Here is a 27,113-nt window from a genome sequence, read left to right on the forward strand (position 1 = left end):
GTCGTTGAAGTGAGGGGGGGTTGTATAAGGCTCGGAAATGCAGCTGAAATCATACAGTTTCAAATCACTTCTTAGAGCACTCTGTCTGGCCTTGCTGGTCTGGTCTTCTCGCTGTTCCTCTGGGTCTTGCACCTCCTTGTGTCCACTCCCACCTTCTCAAGACTCTGTCGACCTCCGTTGCCACCGCCTTTGCGTTGGGCTTGCAGACCTCCCCGAGAGGTGGCTTTTAGCTGAAGGATAGCAGGAAGGAAACGGAAACCGTATCTTTCCAAGTGCTTGTGATTAGCAGGAGCAGAGGCAGCGGGGGATGCGAGGGAGCCCCAGCTGAGGACACCGGGAGCAGGAATCGCAGGCACGGGGGAGCATCTGCTGCTGTGGAAGGGAGGTGCCCTGCCTCCTGCTTGGAAAGGGTGAGTCTTGGTCTCACCTAGAGCATACAGTGCCGCTTTTGCCGCTTCCTCCTTTCTGCCGGGGACCCTGTGCTGTGGGGACCCTGTGCTCCTCTGATAAGGAGAGGGGGAAGGGAACTTGATTATTAAACAAGAGCTGCTTTTGCTGGATGAGGCAGTGTGTGTATTGTTCGTATACTCCCAATGCAGGAATAATGTTCTGGCAAGTGTTGTCAAAATCAGATTCTCTTTTCTTGCTCACGTGCAATTAATCTCCTAGAAATTTCAGGGAAGGAATGAAAATGTCCTTGTAGATTATGACAACTGTGGTAATATGCGCAGCTGGTCAAATATCAACTGAGGGCTGGTTTTGAGTGTGCTAAAGCAGGAAACAAAGGCTGGCTTGGTAAGGTCAGCATCAGAAATTTAGGGTCTGTGTTCATTTTTATTATTATTATTATATTAGTTCATAGAGAATATTTCCTTTTTTTTGCGTAATGGAACTGTTTTGCAACACATGTAAATCCATCTTTAATTCTCTCTGGAAAGACCCGTGGCTGCCTCTGATGAGAGCAGAATCTGCTTGTGCTTTTGGGACTTCAGATATCCCTTTTGCAGCTACCAGCTCGGCATTTAAGCCTATTACAATAAACCCTGCAGTTGTGCTGTCCAGGTTGTTTCTCACCCTTCCCCCAAACAGGCTGTTAAGCAAACACCCTCGAGTGCTGGGTTGTGAGAGGATGGGAGGATGCTTTGCCAGTTACTGCCCCTTCCTTTAACAACCAAAAAACGGCGTGCAGGGCTACAGGGGAGAGGATCCTTACTTATCCTGCTTGTTGCAATTGAGCACGTTTGGATTTTCACCGAGCTGTCTGCCATGAGCCAGGATAACAAGTGAAGGCACCCATAATTATGCTCCCACCCAGGTCTTACTGTGCCACGGTTGTGCTTGCTCTGCAAGAGATCAGCCTCTGTGGTAACATCCAGAAGTGCAAGCAGGATCACAATTTTCAGGTTTCAAGGAGATCTGTTTTTCCTAGCAAATGAGGCCGGAGTCAGGGATGCACATCCCCCGAGGACAGGGCAGGGGAGGGAAAGCTGGCTGTAATTCCTGGCTGCTCTGGGCTCCTTCCCCTCCCTCCCTCCCTGCCGAGGGAATGGTCGCATTCCAGCAGTTAAGGGGAATTAGCAGTTGCTTGGCTAGTCTCAAGGTTTTGCAGATGGTTTTTGGAGGGATGGATCAGATTCCTGCTCCTGGCCCTGAAGTTTGTCTAGTTTTGAGGCCTGGGGGAGGGAGGAGGTGGATGCAACCCCCCATGCTTTTGCCAGATCCGAGGCCAGCTGGCTTGTCAAATATGCAGGAACAAAGGTTTATTTTGCTGAAAAGTGGAGTATCTGGTACTACTGATGTTTCTAAGGACCTGGTGCTGCTGGTGCATAAATTTCTTGCTTGCATTGGGAACTGCAAGTGGGCAACTGGAAAAACAAATCCTGAAAAGCAAGACTGGTGAGCTGATGTCCCATTGACGGCTCAACAGAAACAGGCAAAACCAGCCGTTTTCCAATGGGTTTGTTTAGTGTTGTGGTTTGGATGTTTTATGGTACTGGTGCTCTTTTTTGTGTTATGTTACTGATATCCCTTTCGAACAAGGCATCGTGGGGTCTTTTGTACACACGAGGGAAAGTCCTTTCTACTGTCGCTGACTCCAGGCTCCCAAGCACAAGGTTTCCCTGCAGCCCCAGCAGAACTTTTCCACTTTGGGAAAGATGAAACTCAAGTTTCTGCCCTTTTGCCCATTATTTTTTAGAGAAAATATATTATTTTGTTCAGGTCAAATTTGCAAATACATTGCTGGAGCTTGGCTTTTCTTTTTCGTGCCAATTTAGTGGGTTTGCACCTTTGCTAATCATGTGATTAGCTGTTAAGACTTGAAAGAGGCTCTTTAGGTGCTTGTAAAGCTAATGGAAAAGCATTATGGCCTCCCGAAAAGAAGCAGTGCAGAAGCCAGTAATGTTTTCCCTGTTGACAGACTTGTTTGGAAGAGATTATTAATCCTTCACATCTGTGCAGATGCAGGTTTTGGACTCAGGGCTATTAGCATTTTTAAGAGGAGCAGACTGGCAGGGAATTCCCCCCCCTTCCCTCTCCAACCTAATACTTAGGTTTCTTTAGGGAACTTGGTCTTTCAAAAACCACGGTTTGGTAACTGGGTGATCTAAAAAATTACCATAGAAACTGTCAGAAGAGGAAAGGAACTCAGCTCTTGCTAAAATACTAAAAGCATTGTAGAACACTTGAAAATGAAAAACATTGAGGTTGCGAAGTGAAAATGAAAAGATGATGGCGACCAACGGATTAGACACCAGAGGGAGAGTAAGTGGCTTGTGCAGGTCAAAACTGGGCTGGTCTTTGAGGTATGGGGCTTTTAAACTAAAGGTGATGGTGAGACCGTGACATAGTGGGTTCTGCATCCAGGAGAGCCGGCTGTGCCCATCACTCCGTGCGTTTGGTTTGTGCAGCAGAAAGGCTGTGAGATCTCCTCTTCTGTGGCTCCTCTTTGGAAGTGGGCGAAGTTAAATGAGCATCTGTAGGCTTTTAAACTCAAAGCAGTGTGTATTTGTTAGTTACATTGGTGGAAATTCTTGGAATTGAACTGTTGTGGTTGGGAAAGACAGTCTGCAGAGGAACAGCAGAGGCTTTGCGAGGTGCCAGGTAGCTGTGCAGGAGCCTGGCAGCGCGTCTCCCTCGTAGCACCCATCCAGGTTTGCTTGGTCCTAGAGGGGCTTTGCTGTGCCTCGAAGGCAGAGGCCTCGCCAACAGAGCGCTCTCAAGAGCCAACTCTGAAAGCATCACTTCTTTTGTATGGCGTTTCTAAATGAATACTGATCATCAGTTCCCGGCAGCCTGGAGGTAACTGTCTCTTCCCATCTATTTGACTGCAGAGGAGGGATGTTACAGCGATGCACAAATGCCTTTCAACGCCCAAAAGAAATGAGATTGAAAAGCACTTGACGTAGCCTGGCAGAGGTGTGGTCCAGAAATTTCCTTTTCTAAATAAATGGCTTTTAGGTCAAGACAGCAGGTAGAAAACTTTAAGTATGTGAAACAGATTTCTGCTGTGAACTACGAGGACCTTTGAAAATTGGAGTAACTTTTGTGGCTGGAAGTTTCAAATGTTCTTTTTTTTTTTTTTTTAACTTTAGTTCATTTATTGTGGACACATCGTGCTGCCTTCCAACAGTGATGACCCCTCAACTGCCCCTGGCAAGTCATCTCTGTGTCAGTGGGTGGGTTTAAGCCTGCTAAAAACAGCACTCTTACTTTGAGTTTTAGGTATTATTTGCATCAGACTATGGATCTATTGATTTTTATCACAGTGACTGCCTGTCAGCCACTCTTACACGCCGCTTTGTAGATCGATTAGAGCACCTGGTCATTCTTGCACATACCGTCTTGTAACTTTGTTTTTTGCTTGTAGTGAATTAGTGAAGTGCAAATCGAGCTTGAATTCATTGCCCTCAGAGCATATCTGCAGGTCTCTGGCCACTGCAATAGAAGAGTAGATGAATCTCACTTCCCCCAGAGATTCAAGTCAGAGTCTCAGGAGAAGTAAGTTTGTGATGAATTTGGTTTTTGTGGCAGATGGCAGCAAATCCTTGCTGGGAGGTTGAGGTCTGTGGCTTCTCCCCGTGGAGGGTTGCTGGTGAACTGCTGTATTTCACAGCCCCGAGGGAATAAACCACTTCCAGCTCACTGAATGCTTGGCCTCTGGAGATCCAAGAAACGGGCAAAGTTTGTGAAACTTTGGAGCAGGCTACATCTCAGCCAGGTCATCAAGCTCCTCCACAGACCCATCTGTGGAATTTAATACTCTTGGAGAGCAAGTATGCATTGAATTACTGTGCCATTACCTGTTTCAGGGTGCTGTGATGAACAGATCTGCCTTCCAGCTTCTTCCTACTTCTCATGGAGAATTATGACTCCAATAGAATTGGCGAAAAGACAGTTAGTTTTAGTGTAATAGCAGATCTGCTGTCTCACTTCGGCTCTGCTGAAGCCCTGGCTTTAAGTGGGTATGAGAGGTCTGCGAGATGTGCTTGATAAGTTTAAAAGAGAAAAAAAGATTAAGTCTTTATACTTTAAGTGAAAGACAGGGGGAAGGAACTGTAGCAGTAGCATCAGGCTTTCACAGGCTCTGATTGTCCTTCTGGGTGTGCATCCCTTAGTCGCTGGCTGTCCAGGGTGAAAAGTAGCTCTCTGTCAAGGGGAGGTGCTTCAGGAAAAGATGTGCTTGTGGCCAATTTTGTTCTTTTTCTTTAGCTTTTTTTTCCTCCTTTATGCAGAACTTGCTGCCCAGGTCTCGCTATGCAGCTCTGTTGCTTTGATGTGTACCTGTGGTGTATATTTACAATGATGTAAGAACAACATTTTTTATCTGTAGGGAAGGATTGTATGTAAGAAAGCAGACTGCTGCTGGAGGGTCAGTTTGTCTGTGTATGTAAACATTGTGTAAGCTTAAAACGCAGATATGTTCTGTGGGATGTGCTTTCATACCTTTCCTTTTCTGATCTTTGGATTCTCCTCAGACCTAAGTTTTGTTGCTGCCTTTGGCTCGTGTAACTTGTGGTTATAAAAGAGCTTCTCAAGTTCAATCTCTGGCTCTCTAACCAGAGATTTCCTTACCACTCTGGACTCGCTTGCTTAACTTCCCATCTTCCTCTTCTGTCCCCGACCCAGCTCGCTCAATTGTATTGTTTCCCTGTTAAGCAAGAGGCAAAAAAAGCAGCATTTGATCTAGTTGGCAAGAATGGTGACAGGCTTTTTGTAAGCAGCTTGCGGCTGCGGGGAAACCACGTGTGAAGGTGACATTAGTGTGCCAGTATAAATCTTGCCACCGTGACATTCAGAAATGCTGAATGTGAGTTGAAGGTAGAGCTAATGTAACTAAACATGAAATGGAAACATCTTGTTGGTGTTTCAGAGCTCGTTTTCAGCTGTTGTGGCTGTGCCCATCATTTCTTTACCTCCTGCATCAGACGTTACAACCTAAAATAAAATGTGTTGCGCAGAGGGACGGGGAACAAGCTGGCACAACAGATTTCGTCTTTCATTACCGTTGCACTGACGTTTGCACTGTGCTGAGAGGTTTTCTTCTGGTCACTGAGGTCTGGCTAGGTCAGAGCAGCACAGACATTCCAGCAGGTGACTGAAGCTGAGCTAATACTCATCTGCTCCCTCGCCCGTAATTAGTTCAGACCCCAAATCTAAAAAAAGGGGGGTTGAAGAAGGCAAAAGGTTGTTATCATTTCTCCGAGATGAGGATAACCTTTGTAAATCTCTGAAAGTGAAGAGAATAGATTTTTTTTCTATATCACCACCTTCTGTAGTGACCTGAAAAGGAGGTGAGGGTGAACTGTTATAGAACTTAATTTATGTCGCAGATAGGGCAGTGGCAATGGCTGGTTAGTTGGTCTGTGGTAGACCAATGACTTAATCGGACAAACCAGATTGCTGTGTCATTTTTCAGGTATCTGGAGATGAATTTGAGTGGACAGGGAGGCGGAAGGGCACTGTTGTTTTCAGACTTCTTTGTCTACTTTAGTATTGACATGTAAATTCAATGGTAGCAACGTTTTAAATTCAACAGAGAGCAACGGTGTTGCCCTCTGTATGGACTAGCAGCAAAGACTAAAAATCTCTGTGGCTTTTAGTTTGACACGCATGAAGTTTGACATTGCCATTTGTTCACCTCCTTACGTGTGTTTCAGAATTAGGCTTTCTGCCCCAGCGGGTTTGTAAAGCGTGAGTGTTTTGGAGAAAGAAACAGGGAGATCACATTTTTAGAGGTTGCAGGGGTTTGGTGAAACCTGGAACTGCTGCATAATCCTTTTTGGTATACAAGAAGCCTGTCTTTCTAACCGCTCTGGCCTTTCAAAGGGGGAGTACAGGTCTTTTCCCCACCCCCTTAAAAAAAGACTTGAAAAATCATGTTGAATCGCTGCTTTTGTTGTTCCTACCTCAGGTGGTTTTGTATATTGCATTTAAGCAAACCAGCTAATTTTGACATCTAATGTGGTGTGAACTACTTCTCTCCCTGGTCTAAGAAAAAATGGAAAATGAAGTCTTTCTGGTTTTACTGCCCTGTAGGGGTTGTGATATGCTTGTGGTCTTGCAAAACTTTTCAGTACTAAGCAATAAATCATTGTTTTTTTAGAGCCAGGTTGAAATGATCTGCGCTCTCACAGAAAAGCTGTGATTATTTCTGCAGGTTGTTGCATCATCAAGGCCCCACAATAAACTTGCTGGCTTTTCCCTAAACTCTCGGGCCTTGTCTCATATTCCGATATTGAAGTGTTGCACAAGACCAACCTTGAAAAAACAGACTTGTAGGGTGGAAATAAACCTTGTGGAGGGTAAGCACCAAGTTGTCCAAATTTTATTCCACCTTACTCTCTTTGGTTTCTTTGGTGTATTGGATTGTCTGGGTTTCACCCTGTGCAGTTCATTCCTGTTTGTCTGAGGTCTCTGAGCCCATCAAGCAAACTCCAGCCTGTAGGACAGTACAAGTAAGACTGATGTGAAGGACTGTTTGGTTTTTAGTACCTTAGAGGGAGATGGCTTATGCAACTGTTGGGCTCATTTTTCTGCACAGATGTTTCTGATACTGTCAAAACTTGCTGTTTCGTTGCCCCAGTGCTGTATGGGATCTTTAGTGTTCTTTAACATAAAAATATGGAAGTATGTAGTATTAGCTTGCTGTAGACCTCCACGTGGTGATGTTAACAGAGCAGGAAGACATTTCCTTACCTGCCAGATTACTGCTTTAGAAGTTTATCATTTTTTTTCTGTTTATAGTTAATTCTGCATTTGTAATGTAGCTTGAGATAAGTCAATTCATGAATTCAGTAGTTTAGGGAAGGGGGGAAGCTGGTGCAGAACCAGCTTGTGGCTGGGAATTCCCTGGGAGGGGCCAAACAGTGAAACCACAACCCAAGAAAAGAAGGCACATGGAGCTATGGGGTGAGGAGCCAGCAGAGCTAAATGAGGAGACAGTACAGAAAAATGCACTAACCGATAACTACTATGGGACCAGTATTGAGGGGCTGCAGGTAATTGTCTTCTGCCCTGTCCTTTTTCTTTTCTCCCTAGCTAGGTATTCTGGCCTTACCAAGAGGGCACAGCACATCTCTTTCAGCCATTGCTGCTCTCCTGAAACAGGGATCTGGAATCAAATGGGTTGAGAGTGTGCCTAGGTTATGTCTTTAGATGAGAAGAGCTTCGAACTGGAAAAGGAGATGCTGCTTTGCTGCCTTTGAACAATAACATTCTTAATATTCCTGTCCTCCAGTTCTGTACCCCTGTGATAATTGAATTGTGCTGAATTGGGAGTGTTATTTGAAAATATTGCCTGTCAGCTGTCATGCTTTTGCCTCTGGTGACCCGTGTGGTTAATTGCCCGTCGTAAATAACAGCCTAACGTGGTTTGGGCAGAATTTTATTTCTAAGGTGCGTATGTCTATTGCAAGACTACATGTTAGGTAATCTGCTGGCTAGCTGGGTTTCACTGCTGCCAGTGAAATTCTGGACTAGGCTACAGGGAATTTCCTGTACTTTTATAGTGGTTTTCCAGACTCCTACTTACTGGGGAAGACCCCACAGGCTTTGGTTCACCCTGCTCCGCCATCAAGTTTTTCCTACTGAATAATACAATGATCAGCTCTGAACAAAGGGAGCAACCTGAAATGGCAGCCTTGCTTTGTCCTTCGCTTGTTCTCACCCTTGCTATAACAACCTGCTTTTCACATATTAAGAGCATTACATTTTGCTTTTGGTTTGTAGTTTTGCTTTAGCAAAATAGTCTTTCATATCTCTAAAACCTTAAAGAGGAAAGTTCCTGGCAGTACCTGTAGGAGCTGAAGTTCTTTACTGTGCAAGTATGGAAATCTATGTCTTGCTTTAATGTTTCTCGGAGCTAAAATGTTTTTGGATGAAGAAAGCATTTGACGTACTGTATAAACCACTTACAGGCAACCTTTTTACCCTCAGACTGGAATGCAGCCGTTCTGAATGTTGCAGTGTTTACAAGGACCTCTTAACATAGTTTAGGGGCAGGAGTGGGATGTGATGGGGCAACATGTCAACTCTAAATGTTAATTTTGATTGATGTATCACATTCCAAGCCACTTATTTTATAAAAAATCACTGGCATACATAATCAGGTTAATTTTTATTTCCGAAACAGTTTATAGTATTTTTTCTACCCAAGGTGGTCACTGAATCTTGCTGTGTACTAAGTAGGAACAGCTAGAATTGTATTTGAGGAGTGCTGGTTTAACACCAGCCTGATCAAGTTCCACTGTAGAAAACCAGACTGCGAGCGATGGCAGAAATGCACTCGGTAGGCGGCTCTGGTATGTGTGGTTTAGCACTGACAGCAGCAGATGGGCGTTCTCCTGCTGTTAGCCACTATGTTGTCTTATGTCGTTCAGGCAGTGCCGTGATCAGCTCTGTCCTCTGTTGGGACGGTCATTGCTCTGTCCTTTTGTTTTGTTGGCTGTGTAAATCCTGAAGGAAATAGAAAGTATGTTGTTGACATTTGTTGAAATTTGCTAGCAGCATCAGAGGTCGTAGTGACCGGCTTTTTGGGATATTAAGATACTTTGGCTCTGTCAGAGATGATTCCTTGTATGAAAGAATGTAAATGTTGTTCTGCCCCTTTCAGTGCTTGAAAATATTAACATGGCATCTTAGGAATATGGAGGAACCTGTTGAGATAAAGTCGGTGCCGGTATAGTTTTTCTTGCAGAGGAAAGGCACGTTTATTTGTTACTTGCAGTTAAGGTTTTCTGAAACATCTCCCATGTTGTGTTAACAGAGGAGAAGAGTGTTCTCAACCTGAGGATAGTAACCTGGCTTCTGTTTATGAGGAACAGCTGAAGGATGAAACATGACAGCTTGTGATGGCTTAAAAGTTAGGTGGTAGCAGTGTAAACAGACCTGCTTGAATCTCTAAGTAGCCTGCAAGCCAGAAACAAGGATTTCTTTCCATCCCAACTGTGTGGGAGATGGAATGTGGCAGTAACTGGAATCCTGAAGACTGGACATTGATGCACTGAATCCCTTCTCTGCTGATGGATATTCAGTCTCCTTGCCAGATAATGCTGTAGACGTGAAGAGTTTCAACAGGATCGTGTTTGGGGGGATTAAGCCAGAGTTTGGATGAGAGATTCCCTGAGGGTTACTAAATAGAGGCTCAGGAAACTCCAGGAGCTGAAAGTAGTTAAAACTTCAGACAGTGTTGGCTCCCACAGGGCACGCTCTTGCATGTTGGTCCCACCGATGTAATTTTGCAGCTGTGAGGATTTTTTTGTTCTATGGGGGCATAGTGAAAATAAAAGCCCTGAAGCTTGGGATGACAGAATTTAAAGGGTGTAAGAGTGGAAGCAAATACCAGACTTGTAGTGGTGCGATGGCAGCACCTAAGGGAATCTGCCAGAAGCAGTCGCTGGTCTTGAGTATGCTGGCTTCAGCCCAGACATGCTGGGAGGATGGTACCTTCCGGTTTTCCATTTTAGAGCCTTTCTTTGATTCTATTTTCCTGGACAGTAAGGTGAATTGCAAAAGAGGTTAGAATGGAATGGCTGCCCAAACACTGAGTGTGTGGCAGCATTTGCTGTTCTAGCAGCAGTATAACTATCTTGCAGATCTTCTGTTTAGAAGAGACCCACGTACAAAGTATTGAATGATATTTTAAGAGCTTAAAGAGGCTTAAAGAAGCCTCCTTTATAAATATCAGTGTTGCTAACAGCATGCTTTTGTATACTCAAACGATCTTTAACTGCTGCAGTAATGTACAGAAAGCTGCTTGGGCACATTTTGAGTGTAATTTGCCAGATGAGAAGAGAATGTGTTTAGGGTTTTTTTTTTGGGGGGGTGGGGGGTGTCCATTCAGCGAAGGCCTTGGGTGTGCTTCATGAAGTAGATTGCTTTTAGCTTACTGCAGAGCTTGAGCAATGAACAGAAAACTTGACAGTGCATATCTCCAACTGTCCTGCTGAGTATCCCCTGACCTCCCTGCCCAGGTCAAGCATCAGCATCCACTGGTACTTCTGGAATTTGCTGCTATCCACGCAGTGCACCACATGTCCTTGGAGAAGCAGCAGAAGTGAGTTGCTGTGTGCCTGTGGTGTGGGGTGAGGGATGGGGTGAGGCATTCAGTCATCAGCGGAGGATCATGTTCCAGAAGTGAATCTCAGTTAATGCTCTTAACTCCTCTGGAGCTGAAAACACACAGCAGATCTAGGTTTGTCCTCTGCTTATTTGCCTTTATCCTTGCAGACTGCACAGTCTGTAAATGACCCTGTCTCTCCATTCTCATCCTCCCTCTGAGATGAGTAGGTAAGCATACCAGCATCCATCCTGGTTTCCCCTTCTTCCCATGCCATCATCACCATCTGCAGGCACCATATTGTCCAAGTCTCAAACACGTGGTATTGTTTTCATGCTAAAAGCTGAAAAATCTAAGTATGAGAAATACAACTTCTCAACTCTCTGGTCAATGAAGGGTGCACCTCCTTTTGCCAAACCAATTACTCCAATTTCTTTCTTCGCTGTAGCTTCGTGTTAGCTCTTACCTTTTAAATACTCTTGCAAAGGTGGAATATGTCTAAGAGCCTGTTGTTTTAAAGCATTTGCGAAAAGTAAAGAGCTAAGTTTAAACTGCTGTCGTTTGTTTCTGTGTCAGTAAATAACTTGACAGGAAGGCTTTTGGATGGTGTGTCATGCACTTAAATGTAGTCTGAATTCTTATGTGTGATGTTGCTTACAGGTTGAGGTGAACCATTTCTGTCTCCAGAAGCACATAGACTGTGCTTGTCATGGAGTCCTCAGCTTTCATCCCATCCTTCAGCTCCTGTAAAGCCAGAACAGGTACCAGTCAATTGGAAATGATCCATAAGAAGCCAGACACCAGTTTGATTGGTAAAAATAAGCAGAATAATAAGCAATTTGAAGTAGTTTCTATTAGTGACAAAAGACAGGAAACTTCACTCGTGTTACTGTCTGTTCCCAGAGCAGCAGCAAGGTCCGTAACTCTGGTTGTATCTACTGCATTGCTTGTCTCTGACTTGATTGCATAATGAACTCACAAGATGTGTTGTACAAAAGGTCACAGGCTGAAAGGAAGACTTGTCATTACCAGATGTTTTTTCAGTAAGAGGCGTGTGACCTTTGAGTAGATTTTCTGACTGCAAGTTGGGAGAACTTTGGTGGGTTTGCTGGTCATCAGGGTGCGTGTATTTCAGAAGCAAGGGCTGCAGCAGATAGCATTGCATTCAAAAAGATGTTGTAACAGTATGCTCTTCAAGAAAGTCCTTCTGATAGGTATGTGTGTGGATGCATATGAGGTCTGACGCAAAACCAAACACCACTGTGCCTGTAACTCCTTATTTAACAAATTAAGAAAATCAACTACAATCGCCTTCAAACCAGTTCCCTTCTGAGCTGACACAGCGCTGCATACAATGCTGCCAACCTTCAGGGCAGTTGCACAGAGCCTCGTCTGAAAAGCTGTTGAGGATCTCTGTTGGTTTTGCATTCACATCTTGTACCGACAGAAAATGGGTTCCCTTGAGCACGACTAGATCTTTGGGTTTTCTTCACCATCAGCCTCAGTCAATAGTTGAAAAGTTTCCCTTGCAGATTTCCTAAGTTTCACAAGAAACTTGATGTTAACTCACTGTTCACTCTTGCACACTGACATTTTCCAGCTGAGGGTAAGAAAAGGTTTCTGTTTGAATGCACATCCACTTGTACTGAGTGAAATAATTGAGCTGAGCCTTGTCTCACCATGAGAGTTTAGAACATGTTCTATAATCATCTCTTTGACTCTCCCCTTGCACTCTCGGTTCCTGAGCTACAGGGTTAGACTTGTTTTTTTTTTTTTGTTGGACCTTGTATTATGCAGGCAGTGGACTGCTGGTGGGAGCTGTACATAGTGGAAACTGCATGCAAATATCAGTCCAGAAAATGATCTGTTTGATAATCAGATCTTGAGTTCTTAATAATTTGGGGAAATTATCTAGCTAGGTCTGACTGTGAATAGTGTCCGGAAAATGGCCCGACTATGAGTGAGTTGTAGTGTGTTTAATAACATGCTTTCTAGAATTTAGTAATCTTAGTTTTTTATCATCAAAGTATTTTCAAGTGGATCTGAGAAACTGAGCATTTCACTTCATAGGGACAGTTAAAAGTATCAATGTGTACCAAGTCAGTTCTCAGTATCCTGGCATCCATCTGGTGTAAAGATTTCTGAGTATCTGTGGGGCAGCTGGCACCTGTTGTGAGTAATAAGGAAACTGGGAGCACTGTAGAGGCCACATTTGTGGTGTTTTTTGGAAGACTGAACAACAAGAAGTTGGGGAGGAGGCCTGAGAGAGGGATGTTTTTTTTGGTAGCAGGGAAGGAGACAGTCTCCTGTTAAGGGGATCTCTATCGGTTGTGTACCTGTGTGTTAGGTCTCTTATGACGTGACCTAGAAGTAAAAGGAGTTTTAGATCTGGCTCTTTCTTAGAGGGAGCCAGTTCCCCCTTTGTTACATCTCCTCCTCTCTCTACCATAGTCATTTAGTAAGACACCTCAGAACTTTGTCATCTTGACTGGTGCTGATGTAGTCTTTTTCCCTCTCCCCACTTGTAAAAATGATACTTCACCTTATTTACAGCGTACAATGGAAATCAAGACTTGGTGGTGTACGGCTGGCTTTTCACAAGCTGCTGCAGAACGTACATGGACGTCTCTGATGTGAGACAGCACAGTTGTGCACGGCCGTGATAAAAGTGCAAATTTTAATAGAGAAGAAAGCGTGCTGGCTGCGAACAGTGTTTTTCATTTGACAGTGAACTCTTATGAGCTTCTTCCCCTCAGTTTTGTTCTCAGACCCCCCCAGTCAGATCACTGGGATGCTGGAAGAACCAAGCAAAGGTAATTCAGTGAATAAATCTTGCTAATTTACATGATTATGTTGCCTTTGGTTGTGATAACAACAGTTTTCTCAGGGCTTTGGGACACTGGGATGAGTTTGCAGTGTGCTAGCTGGTTTGCTACCATCTTTCCGTATTGGAAAGCTGAAGAGGATGTTTTGAGGTGACTCCCTTAGTGCTTCACCACGCACCGATTAAAAGCGATGTGTGTCTGGCAGTGGGAATTGTCTCTGAATCCTTCTAAAATGGAAATGGGAGCTAAAATGATTTTACTTCCTTTCAATTAAAGGCAAAAATGGAAGTTACCCTAAAACATAATAGCAAAAGTCGAGGAGAGGAGCAGTAGGATTTAGGTTCCCTACTGCAGATCTGTCTACATAAAAACATTCTTAGCTGTGTGGCTTCATTGGCTCCACAGGACCAGAGCAGAGGCAAACAACTGTAGATTAGGAGCAGTTTGCAAAGTAGTTCAGTGGTTAGCATGTCTTTGGAGATGTTTTCTGTGTAAGAGCTGCATCACAAATTTCACTGGCTTCCTGTGTTCAAAGAATTACCTATGAGCAGGATTAAAATCGCATCTCAGGCATCAGCTAAATACTCTCTCAGAATACCTTACATTATCTTTAAATCAATTAATTTGATTTATTTCATTCACAGGCTTACTGGGCTGGTGAACAAGTGCAAGGGATCCATTCAGGCTCAATTTCTCCTCTGTATTTTAAGGACTTTTAAGGACACATTAGTGTGTGTCTGGCAAACAAGAATCAAACATGCCAGAGAACTGTGGAAATAAGCTTGCCTTCCTGTGCTGGGGTGTGAAATGGAAATGCTGCTCTAATCATTGAGGTGCCTTTTCTAAGCAGCAGTCGGTAGCTGGTTAGTGCAGTTTTTGCAGACTTTCCTGATCATTACTGTTTATGTTGGATAAGAAAGTATGACAACAGCAGACTCTTGCCTTTTGCAACACTGCTGCTTGGTGTATATGTAAGTGGGAAGGAAAACAGAAAGGAGAGAATCCTCAGCTCTAAAGCTCTGTGTCTGTGCTTTGCAGGCATGGCTGAACAGGACGAGGAGACATTTTACTTCTGTCAAGTCTCAGAAAGTGATCCTTCGTACTTAGGTGTGGACATTACTCCCCTAAACTGTATGGATGATTGGTTCACTTACAGTTCTGCATGGATCATAAGGATGGTAGCATTCACCTGAAAAACATTTGAGTAGTAATAAAGGAAATTATTTGCTCTTTCTTGAAATCTTGCAGATTTTCACAGCCTGTAATCTGTTTAAATGCATTAGTCAGATGCAGTGTCAGCTCTGAGCCTGTCCTAAGCTTGAGGCTGTGCTGGTTATGGTATGTGAGATCAGGCATTACAAAGTGGTGCTCTAGAGGTGTCCCTGGTGGTAGTTCTTAGCTATCTTGTGGTGTGGACAGCAAGGCTGGCAATAACTTCAGAAATCAATCTTCATTGCCTCAAAACCATCAGAATTACTTCTAGGCTAGTGCTTCAGCATTCAAGAAATGCTGTTAGAACAAGTGCTGTCACAGACAGAGCCAGACCTTTCCATGCTGTATGCTAAAATGGGAGGGGGCTTCTTTTGTGCTATAATGGCTCGCTATTGCTTAGCAACTCTGGGATCTCAACTACTACCATAAATATGTTAACATGGGATTTAAAGAGACTGGGCCCTGGACTTGGCAGGCTGCACCCCAGCAGAGCAGAGCAGAAGGCACAGCTGTGCAAGTGGAAGGGTCTCCCCTAAGCAGGAGGGAGCAGGGGAGTGTGGCATCCGGGCTAATTGGTTTAGGTAAGGTAGATCTTTTATTCTGAAAAGTGTATAAGACATGTTAGAGGTGAAAAAAAAACCCAACTATGAAGTGTGTGAGTGCCACAAGAAAGATAAGGTGACTCGTGGAGTAACAACACCAAACGCAGAGTTAGGTGCAGGTATGCAGCTGTGTACAGGGTGTGAGGGGGATCTTTCCTCCAAACTTGCACATCATGTGTCAAAGCCAGTACATCTTTATTGTGCCATGTTATACATATGCATAAGGGTAACATACATAGTCATGATTTTTCCAAGAAGTGGGTAGGGTTAGTAAGATTAGTCACTGGAACTCATTATCATAGTAAGATTAATTCTGGGAACTCATTATCATAGTAAGATTAATTCTGGGAACTCATTATCATAGGTTTCCTCCTCTTAGTGCTTGTGTGTTTTCTTGTGGTAGTGGTTGATGGGTCTTTGGGGATGAAGATAGGCCGTCTTCCTCGCGTTGAACTTTTACCTTCTCTCCTTGCACATGCTCTTAGAGAGCCTAGGCCATCTTCGGGCCTTATCTGGCCCAGCTGGTGGTCCTTCCCGTGACCGTTGTACCAGTCCTTGTTATCTGGCTTCAACCAGATACAGTCACCACCCTGCTAAAAAACTTCTGTGTCAGAATTCTATATGTTAGTTAATTCAAACTTATAACTTTTAACAAACGCTTTCTTCTTTCAAAGGGATGAGTTGTAATCAAACTTCGCCATACAGTTCTGCTATCAGTATAAGTTTGGTAGGAAGCAAAGCCAGCTGTCCGTGTGAATTGCTTCTACTTTTTTCTACCTGGCTCAGAATTAATTCTATACATGGCAGAAACTGTGTCCTTAGAGGAATGTATGCTTTTATACTGGACAGGAAGAGGCTATAGCTGGTATCGAGCATCTTGGAGGCACTCATGGTGCTCAGCAGCACATGCTGATTCATGAATTGCTCATCAAAACTGTGTGTTTACATTTGAACACCAGTTTGTGCTTTGTCATCTCTTGGATCAGAGAGGGATCCATCATCCTAGAAGAGCGGGCACACAGTTGGGAGCTTTCCCTCCGGATGCAGGGAGGAGCGTGGCAGGCTGGCTTTCTCACAGTTCATGCTGCTGCTGCTCAGCAGATGGGTGGGTTTTGGGCTTCATAAAACTTGGCAGATGAGCAAGTGGCTGCGAGCAGAGAGTATGATGCGTGCAGGAGAGTCGCTGTTGTTAAGAGTGCAGTTACTCATGGAAACAGGGCCTTCCTCCTTACTGAGGACATGCTGGTGGGTGTTCAAGATAACTTGGTACATTTTGTAAAAATCAGCTCTTTTTACTACAGTCTTGCAGCAAACAGGGCAAGATAGCAACGCTTTTACTGAGCAGCTCCACTGCTGGGAGTGCATCATGACTCCATCCAGATGGACAACACTGGACCAGGCTGTCCGGGGAAGTGGTTGAGTCCCCGTGCCTGGAGGTGTTTGAAAGGCAGGTAGATGAGGTGCTTGGAGACATGATTTAGCAGTGGACAGGTATGGTTGGAGCTGATGATCTCTAAGGTCTTTTCCAACCTTATGTTTCTATGACAGAAGCGATTTGACTTCACACCTATGTTCTGGCTGCTGGAGACTGGGCCGGTGGATGCTCAGAGTGGGTGTTCCGGGTGGGGGATGCCTGATGAAATGCTCCTGAAGTACTTTGATTGAATCATCTTGAAGATGAGGCAAGAATGCGATGTAAAACCCAAAAGCAAATTTCCCATTAATCCTAAGCGTAGCTGAAAAGGAGTCTGAGAAATCAGAATTGCCATGCCACAGACTACTTGCTTGGTGGCAGTCACTTATTTGGATTTCATTCTCCTTAAGCAGGATTTGATTTCCACATACACCCCTGCCCCATATTTGAATGTAAATGTATGGATCACAGTTTTCTAAGTAATGTGAAAGGAGCAGGGAGGCCATCTGGTTTTCCGTTATCTGAAAGTTTAATCAAAATAGCCTAGCAGAGCCTCACATGACAGGGGGCTGGTTCTCTTCTGAGTCTCCTCCCTGGTTTTATCTGCCTTGAAAGCTGGGGGGTTGGATTAAGAATGTATTTGCTTCCCAGCCGTGGGGTTGAGTGGTTTGCCTGCTGCTTCTGGATCTAATGTTTGGATGTGCTAAAGTTAAGTAACAAGGATAGAGAGAAGCCTTGGTGCTGTCCCTCGAGGTTTTGGTCACGTGCAGTTTGGCTTTTACTTTTTGGTTTGCTTCAGTGCAAGTGCTTCCTCCCTGTCATAAATGATCTTGGTTATCTTGAGGGCCAGCAGAAGAGGCTTTTGGCCTTCCTCCTTCACGCTGCCTGCATCAGCTTATTTGTCAGCCAAACATATCATCTTGCATGATGCCTGCTTCAGAGCTTGGGTGACTTTACCAGCTCCCTTCAAAGGATATGTTGAGAGTTATTTCTTTACTTTGTGCCCTAAATGGCGATGTGTATCGCAGGAGGTGTTCTGCCTGATTGCTCTGGGGATCGCTGGAACTGGGAATGGCTCTTGAGAGCGAAACTTGATTCTCAAGCCATTGCGAGTAGGTGGCTTCTGGACTTTGGTGCCCCTAGACCAAACCAGGTAGCCTGCAGCCCATTTTTGGCAGCTGTTTCCTGTGTTGTTCTAGGGGTGGCAGTCTCATCCTAACCACCCTTACGTGCTGCAGGCTGGGAGGAGAATGAGCACACGTTCAAGGTGTGCTCCTGCAGGAAGGCTGGTGCATGGAGGGAGTAGTGGGTTGGCTCTTCGTAGGTTGCCACAAAGCGGATGGAGAAGCGCTCTAGCACTCCTTCAGAAAGCTGCTTATGTGTCTTATTTGGACACAAGAATACATCCTACTCTCTACATCCTTTTGGAAATGCTGTTTTTAAAATGCAGCTGTGCATGTTAGCAGGGTCTTTACTGTATATCCCAGCTATTGGTGAACCTTTAGGTCATCTTGATATTGTGAAAACTCCTCGTATTTTGATAGAAAGCTTGCTGTTAGTTCTGCTGCTTAATATGTAATTGCTTTTATTTGTTTTTTTTAATAGTGACTCTCATGACTACATGAGAAGCAGCAAGCAGCAGATCTTCTGAGCTTGGACTCTTGTATTCCTGGTGAGCTTCTAAGCTGATGAATCAAGTGCTTTGGGTAGAAAAACAATTTCAGGTAAGTAAATGAATTTTGCATTTTCAGGCATGTGTGTTTTGGAGCCATGTTTCTTAAACACTGTTTACTCTAAACTGGTATTAAACGTGACTTGAATTTGGGTAAGTTCTTGTTTTGGACTTGCATGGACAGATACCATTTTGACTTTGGATTAATCTTTTTTTGCCTGTGTGCGGTGCTCAGTGCTGGCAGCAGTCAGCGGTCCTCACTTGACTATTTGTTTCATCCGACTTTATGTCCTACAGCTGTGTGGCACTTTCTTTGGCACCTGGACTGGCTGGTTTCTTGAAGTGAGGTTCTCACTTAAAAGCGTGGCCTAGTAGAGAATCTTGATGATGGGGTTAGGTTGGGCGTTGCTTGTGCCAGCCTGGCACTCTCTTCGTTCAAGAAAAAAAATTTCCACAAGCAGCCTAACTAAATTGCATCATCTTAGGAAAAGTCAGCTGATTGTTTCCTTCCCTGGCTGTTGAACCTGGGTGATACGTTGGGTAGGCAACCAGACTGGCGGCTGCAATCCCTGGTTTCTGTTCCCAGTTCTGGCTTTGACGTAGATAAATGACCTGCGAAGAGAAAATAAATGGGGTGTATGCCCTTTGTTGCTGCTTGTAGTTATGTTTTTGTCTTTTAATAATCCTTTGAAGCTGTGTGAGAATCTGCTCCAAGGCATCTTGTTAAGATTTTTATGGTTTTATTGGGTTTGTTGGTACTGGAAAGCTCTGTGACTGATTTAAGGGCTAGAGCGGGAGGCGTAGGAATCAGAAAATAAGAGTGGAGCTGTCGGGCACAGAGGTTTAGAAAGAAATGTCTTTTTAAAACTGTTATTATTTGTGTGTAAGCTGAGGGACTAGCTCAGCAAATGAGCCCAGTCTTCCGTGCCTCCAGTTCTCAGCTGGGAAAGCTGCTGCCTTTTTCTCAAAACCTTCTGGAATGTTGGTGAGGCTGAACCGGCTGGTTCTGAGCGCCTTTGGGGAGCAGGAGACCAGCTTTCAGTTGTGATTCTTCTAATGCAGTGGAATTCTTCTTGCGGGTGTCCCAAGCAAGTTTGGTTTTGGGAAAGTTGATTTCAGCCCTTTTCCTACAGATGTTATGGGACAGCATGCTGCTAAATCTCAAGTGTTTAAATTGGCTTGACTGACATCTGTGCTGCTGAAGTTGGGGGATCTGATTTTTGTGTTTGGCACCTTAGGTGAATTGTTTGGAGCGGGTTTTAATTTTGCAGTTGCCGCTTTCTGAAAGCTGATAGCTGTGATAGTTGTTCTGGACAAACCGTAATATCTGGGCTTGTTTTCATCACTGGTTTCATCAAGAGATTCCTGCTTTCCTTCAGCTGTATAAATATTAAAGGTGGAATGCACTTCTACCAGACACCAGAAGCTCGTGTCAGTGCATTGATTCAACTTCTGTTTCCTCTGGGTCCAGTACACAGACATTATGAATAATGCAGTAACGTGTTGCTTAAAGTTTAATGCAGATTTAATAGGGGTTGAACATCAACAAGTACAGTTCAGGAGGTGCAAGGCTGCTTTGTTCTGTACTAGATGAGAAAGATTTGAACTAAATACCAATGGGCATATGTAGTTTCTGTAAAGATGTTATTTGCAAATGCCTTGGGACTTGGGATCTCTCTATTTTTTATGTATTTCTTTCAGTATGTGGCAACCTGTGACTTGTGGGGTCACAAAGCACAGGGATGACTCATTGCTGAAATCTAGGGATCTAGATTAGCGGAATAGCAAGATACTGCTGTCTCTTCACTGACTTTTTTATTCTTTTCTTTGTGAGAGTATTACTTTTTAAACAAAGGGAAAACATCCCTTTTCTCAATTGAAAGCTTTACAGAACTTGAGCCTTAAAATAATCCGGGAAGCCTTTTGTTATGTAAATATACTTATCCTCCATCCTCCAACTTGGCACTCTATGTGCTTGATTCAGCTGCTTGCTGAATTCCCTTTTAGATTTAAACTTCAGTGGCTTTGAAAGAGAGAAAACCCAATGTTACTTTTGTATAGCACTTAATGATTCTGTCCGTGGCAGCTCTCTAGGCTCAGAGGGCGAAGCAAATGCACCGTTTGATGTATAATGACGGTGTAACGGTAACTATTTAAAGCAGGGGGTGCAGTGGAAAGCAGTGGTTTATGACTGGAGCTCAGTTTCTGTCTCGGTGAGTTTTGTTTAAGCTTGTTACTGCCGAGTGTGCTTATACCTACCGAATTTAACTCTATGGGAGCAGAACCTCAGTATGTGCCGTATCTTTTGAAAATATTTTTTTCCCAAGTTGTTTGTTTGGAAATAAAAATGTATATTAATAGAGCAAAGTTTTGGAATGGTTACAATTAAGTTCGAGTGCAGGCTACTCAGTATTTTAGCAGCACCGAGATTTTTGCATTCAGATTTCTCAGTTAAAAGGGCAGCAGTTGGCTGGAGCAGATGTTTTAAAAAGTGAAATAAAGCGAAAAAACCCATCCCGTGACAAAACTCCACCACCCTGTGAAATGTGAAAAGCATGGGGGATAATCTCGATTAAAAGTGTTGGCTGGTTTCTGGGTGTTGCCCTGTACATGTGAAAGCACCTTTGGGTAAGTTTATTAATCATGTATGTAAATGAATGTGAGTTTCCAGTTCTTCTGTATCCTCTGTAGGACACGGGTTTCGTTGCGACATTGAATTTGAGTAATTCCTTTGCTGCCAGGAGTGAGAGTTGGTGGTGGTCAAGAAGGTGATGGGGCATGTTTAAGCTAGTGATCTGCTGTGTGAGCACTGCCTTTATTCACCTCCTGCACACAACGGGCAGCACCTTTAGAGCAGCATCTGGCTGGCCGGCTGCTGGTTTTGCCTCCTTCGCTGGGAGAGGCTGGGCATCCTTCTCAGCTCCTGTTTGACCCCCCCCTACGAACCTCCCCTTCACATTTTCCATATACACCTGAGCTGCATGTGTCAAAACTGTCCTGTAGGAGCGGGGCTGTCAAGTGAGTGTTGCAGGACCTGCATAGGTGTTTTTGGTAGAAACACCCAAGTCCACAGGTTGCATTTGAAAAGTGAGGAGGATGAGGAGTGAATCCATGCAATCCCCTGGGAGTACCTGCGTCCTGTCCATGGTCTGATGTGCTGGTGCTGCTGCTGCTGCTTCCACCCCTGTTAATGGAGCAACTGTGTACCAAGAGAGGAGTGACGAGCCCAAGGAGAGAGGTGAGGTCTTGGGCGCTTATCCGGAACTGAAAGTTTAATTGAATTTTGGAGCAGATACTGTATGTTCCCAGTGCTCCATTTGTTTGGATGGATTAGACTCTGGTAGATTTCCTAGCCATTGCTGCTTATTAAATAGCTTGGCTGGCTCAGGATAGATGAGTAGCACAAAGCATGTTTCTGTTGATAGTTTCACTCTTGTCTCCTTATTTGTTTTCTCTCAGACACATGGCAGCTCCCCTGTTTCTTGGAAAAGGCAGAGGATCTGCTAGCAGAAAATGGCTGCGGTTAGTAAAAACAGGCTGTACCTGCTCCTAATTAATCCTTAATCCAAAGAGGATATAGTCCTTCTCTGGATTTGTTTGTCAACTGAATTAGCGAATGACTATTCCTTTGTCCCCAGTTTACTTTGAGATCGATTCATACCTTACATGACCAAGTAATAGGATTTTCTGTAAGGGCGTGTTCACCAATTCTTGCCTGCGTTCAAGGAGAAAATGTTTTTTTTCTGTCTTTCCTTGTGCTTCTTTTTGCTTCGGCTTAATTTTTACTACTTGCCTCTTGTGTACCTGAGGTCTCGGTTGAAGTGCGATGGTGAATGCCATCCCAGCTCCTTTCAAGGGTCACATCGTTTACCTGAGACATCTGGGGATGGGACAGGGCACCTAGCAAATAGCAGAAGTTTGGATAAGAACCAGTGTGCTCTGCTTGGGTTCAAGTGCTTGGGGAGTGAATGTAAATACAAACGTCTTTATCTGAAAGTCAGTTACTGTTCTGAAGTACAGCACTGCTCTTTTGCAACTCTTCTCGCTTCCTTTCAAGGCTGAGCGCTGATGTGAGTGACTGTTGCTGGAGCTCTTAGCATGCAGTTAAAATATCAACTATTACATTGACATGCCGATGTTATTTTGTGCTGAAGGCATGCTGGAAATAGTTCAAAATGTCTTGTTTATTTGGATTCACAAGGCAAACACCATCTTGCTGATCTCTAATCTCTCTGGTCTGGATCTCATTTCTTTGTATTCAGCAAACCTGTATTCAAATGCTGCTGAAGTGTTTAATGAATCTGGGCATCCTCCTAGGCTGCAGTCCAGGAGAGACAGACTGGGACGGTGATACTGCTGGTTTTTATGCCTTTTGGGAACCTGCATTATTCGTTGGTGGTTTTCCTCCATCTTCAGTCATTAGATAGATCCAACGGGCTATGTTCCCGTGTTGAATTTGACCCTATTAAATAGGTCTCAATTATTGGATAAGTATTGACTATGTAATTTGTTATTTTAATGACAGACATAGCTGTTTAAAATTACACTGTGATTTTGCAGTTATATTGTTCCAAAGATGATTCAGTTATTGGGATTCTTGCACATGTTACTTTGTTTCAGTTCATTTGTTAAATGTTTTTCTCTGTTCTCATAGATTTGTTTTCAAGATGTACTAAGATAAAAAGGTTTTTTTTTCCCTCTGCCGTCCCCATTTCCAATGAACATCTGAAAGGCTGTCAGCAACTGTTTAGACAGATTTCCATGTACTACTTAGGAAGACAAAATGTTAAATCTAATATATTTTGCTCCATGGTGATAAATATGTAGCAGAGGATGGGTATTTGGTGTTGAAATGCTAAGGGATTTTATAGTGCCAGTGGAGGTTGTCTGCTCTGTCATCTGTGTCTGTCCCAACTGTTCAGATCATGTGTATCCAAGCCACAACCAGGCAGACTTAAGTATCATCTTGTCTAGAGCATGCTTCTACCTTGGGTTCCTCCCTGCCCTTTTCTGCCTTGTGGAGCTTCATTGCACCCATCTCCATACTTTGACACATTGCTGAATTCTGCTAGCTTTACTAACAGTTTCTTGGAAAGCTGGTGTAAATGCAGCTTTGGAGCTCCCTGAGCTGCACAACACATCTTGAAAGACGAGTGGCAGAAAGGGTAAAAATCATGCTTTGCCCAACTGCTGTTTTTATTCTTAGGATGTATTCACTGTGCTTACAAGGCTACTTCACATGTTTCGTGAATGTTGCTGCTGGTCCGAATTAGACTGGTGCTCTCCTCAGCCCGAGGCAGCTACTTGTGTCTGCCCCCTGCCAAGGGTTTGCGTAGTTTATGCCTGACAGCATAACCACCCTGCTGTGGTACTGGTTCGTCAAACTTGGTCTGCTCCAAAAATAATAGTCTTGCACGAAAGGCTTTTAAATGAAGCCAGTAGCAGATGCAAAATCGGGCACTGTACACTAACAGGTCTGGGCATTGCAGTCAATATGGACAGCACACATCTCTACTGAAACCAATTGTAGCTCTTGATTTGCTCTTCTGCTTGATGTTTTCCTCCTGTGTTTTAGTTTGTTGTGAAGTATCTCCGGGAAGGCAGCTGAATACCAAGAATGCAAAGGCACTGACTCCAGTTTTGCAACGCTCTACAGTTTTTGCTGATCCTGTTTGAAGTCCCCAGACAGTTCATCTGTCAAACTTGCTGCTAAATGGATGCTCTAATTCCCGGTGAATGCTGTGATCATAAATATTACTCTACATCACAGAAATTATTTGAAAACTAGTGTGTATTCTTCAAACTGTCAGTTGTCTTTCAGCATCCTTCTTGTGCTCTTTCATCTTTAAATGCTTGTGCTGAAGCTCAAATAAACTTACCTGTCAGCAGTTATGAAGATGTCTCTTTTCATCTCCAGCTACTCCTTAATCATATCTGTACCTGGCAGTTTAAAAGCTGTTTACAAAGGAGATAAGGCAAGTAGCTATGTTGTAGCTGCTATTTCTCTAAACGATTTTTCTGATACTCCAGTAATATTCATGGCAAGGTTGTGTTTGTGCTTTGTGAGGAGGTCAGCTTGCTCGAAGCCAACACATGAGCTCTCTTCTCAACCCCTAAAGACTAATGCTGTGGGCAGGTCTATCAATGCAGGAGGGCAGCTCTGGCCTTAAATTACCGCTAACTCTGAAACATCATCTGCTGGCTGGGTGTCAGATTTTTTTTAGCAAGGGCTGAAGCTGGATTCTTTAAGTGCATTGACTTGCTCTGGTTTAGAGCAACAGGGAAATTACATGCAGTGTCCTAAATGACTTAATCACAAATCTTATAATCACAAAATTGCAAGTGGTACATGAAAATACACTGATTTTGTGCTCACCTCCCTCAAGACTTTTCCCAAAATATTCTGTTAAGAAGGGTTTTGTAATGACTAGGTAGCTCCTTTGTCAAATATAAATAATATTGTCTACGGTGAATGCTGTGTTAAAATTAAGAGATAAAAGAGTATACTACAAGAATAAAGAGCTTAAAAATTTTGTGGCTCTTATTTGGCTACATTTTGTTGAATTTAGTTTTTCGGAATATATATAAGACAGCGTTTTAGCTCTTATTTACACAGCTGAAGCAGGCAGTATGAAAGTGAGCTAATTTCTGTGTGTAGGGGGAAATATGTTGTGTACTCAGCTTCGCGACTCAAATGCACCACTGTTTGCACACAGCACGCCCAGCCAAAAGTCAAGGGGGCAACAGCAGATAGTCATTATTTGTATTTCTGCACTCTAAAGCAGTGCCTTAATGAGGAAACTTCTTTTTATGAGCCTTTTTCCCCTGTGCAATGACTAATGCTATCTACTAGTCCAGGCCCAAATTAAAGCTGTAGCTGTTAAATTAATAATTTTTGGGGTTGTCTTCTTAAACTTCAAGGGAAACCAAATGCAGATCATTTCGGTTGCTGTTGCAACTTGTTAATTTGAGAGCTCCGGTGTTGATGGTCTTATGACAATGTGATACCTGCAGAGATGTCTTATATCAACATAGTTTGGGTGCTGTGTAGTTTGGCATTGTATATTCTTTTACTAAAAATGGTGTTTGGTGTTTTGGTGCGTCCCTCGTGAGCACGGTCCCACCCCTGACCTCAGGCTGGAGCCACCAGCCTGTTGCTCTGGTGTTGGTATGCACCGCATGTGTTGGGGTTAAGGTGAGCTCCTCTCTGCAGGTTCTACCACAGCAGTCAGTTTTCTGCACGTTTGTCTCCTCTGTAGAGGAAAACCAAGCACAGTGATAGTTTTACTGGAATTTCAGTCATTGTCTAGAGTTTCTGCAGTGGCAGCAGGGAGGCCCAGTGGCTGAGATGAAAATGTGAGTTGAGCTGAGCTTTGAACAGAAAGAGTACACAGGAGGAATTCAGGATGAAGGAGACTTTTAAGGGGAGTGAGGGGTGAGTGACAATGCAGTAACCCCTTGCCATCCATGCTTTTTCTGTCACTTGGAGAACAGTTGCACACCATTTCATACCCAAATGGGCAAACTGTCTCAATACTCTCTCCCTGACCCTCACTCTCAGATGACTTGATTTGATCTGGACAGGAAGTGGGCATTGGAGAAAGATAATGCTGTAGCGAAATGTTACTGTTCAGAAAGAAGTTCTACATTAGGTATTGGTGAAACAGCTACCGGTACACTCTGGGAGGGCAGGAGAGTGTCTTAAAATTCCAGGTGGATAACCCAAGAAAGTCTGTTCATGGACCTGTTGATTCTCTTTCTTTTCCAGGTGGAGTGCTGGATGCTTATTGAAGTGAAAGTCCCGTTATCACAAGCAAAACTAATCCATCCTTCCTGTCTATTCCAACCAGTATCCAAAACTGTATGGTAGGAGTACCTGGCAGGTTGTCCCAAGGAAGAGCTTATTTTTACCCCACAGCCTTGCCAAGGGGTAAGTCTGAAGACTTACAAGATCATTCTTTTAAGTGAACTCACATGAACAGCAAGTTTTCTTCTGTGTCCTGCTGCTTCTTGCTTGTACAAGCTGCATTGTCCCTGCAGAAGTCAGGCTAAATCTCAATTTCTTTTTGCATTTATAATCACGTTTTTTGTCAGTAAAATGTCCACCTAAGTATTGTTTTAGTATTTATCCACCAATTCTTTAGTAGTAGCTGGAAAGTTCTTCTATTCAGCCAGTATCTGCTTCTCTGTGTTAATCTGGGGTGGAGTGAAAATGGACACTTAAAGGCAAATCTGTGTTTTCATCCTCTGTTGAGAGGAGTTTGAGGTGCTAAAACTGGGAAAAATCTGTGTATTGGGCAGGAATTTCATGATACCATTCAGCCCTTTGGCGTACAGTGATTATTAATGATGCAAAGTGTTGGGTACTCTTTCCACATGAAGAGAGGAAATGGGTGTGTGTCGAGTACAGGTGAGGTGAGTGATCTGGTATGTGGTACAAGGTCAATGAAGCAGTAAAGCAGCAATTGGTTACTAATACAAAATCAGAGTTATTTCTGTGCGCCTCTGGACAGGTCACTTTGCTGATACTTTATCAGGAAATAAAACAGCTGACCAAAGTATCTATATATCTTTTTCAAAGTACAAAAATCTTGGAATGCACATTCTACTTGCTTTATATGGAGCCTGAATCCAGGCTTGCCAGCTTGGAATGTGAGGTCCATGCTCCCCTCTCCCCCCTACTCCCTCCCTGTGCTTTTGGCTTCAGCATTGGTGCTTTTGCTGCCTCTTCTCTAGGACTTGCTGTAATGAGGTGCCAGAAGGTGTGCAGCGTGCTGAGCAGCTCAAGCCCAAGCAGTGGTGCAGAGTAGGGCCAGCGATACATGCGAAG

General features: G+C 43.8%; 1 protein-coding gene across 5 annotated transcripts in view; it reads left to right on the forward strand.

Annotated features, from left to right (window-relative positions):
• The window catches only part of SGMS1 (sphingomyelin synthase 1), a 107,397-nt gene that overhangs the window by 11,230 nt on the left and 69,054 nt on the right, over positions 1-27,113 (forward strand). For 3 of the 5 annotated variants that reach the window (XR_008450631.1, XR_008450632.1, XM_054070998.1), the window contains exon 2: positions 18,217-18,335. The gene's annotated coding sequence lies outside the window, so the exon portion shown is untranslated. Of the gene's footprint in view, positions 1-390; positions 411-18,216; positions 18,336-26,051; positions 26,214-27,113 lie in introns of those variants that run through there. The other 2 variants (XM_054070999.1, XM_054071000.1) reach the window with 2 other exon arrangements.

The sequence above is a fragment of the Cuculus canorus genome, chromosome 7, assembly GCF_017976375.1.
Source record: "Cuculus canorus isolate bCucCan1 chromosome 7, bCucCan1.pri, whole genome shotgun sequence".
NCBI classification, from domain to species: domain Eukaryota; kingdom Metazoa; phylum Chordata; class Aves; order Cuculiformes; family Cuculidae; genus Cuculus; species Cuculus canorus.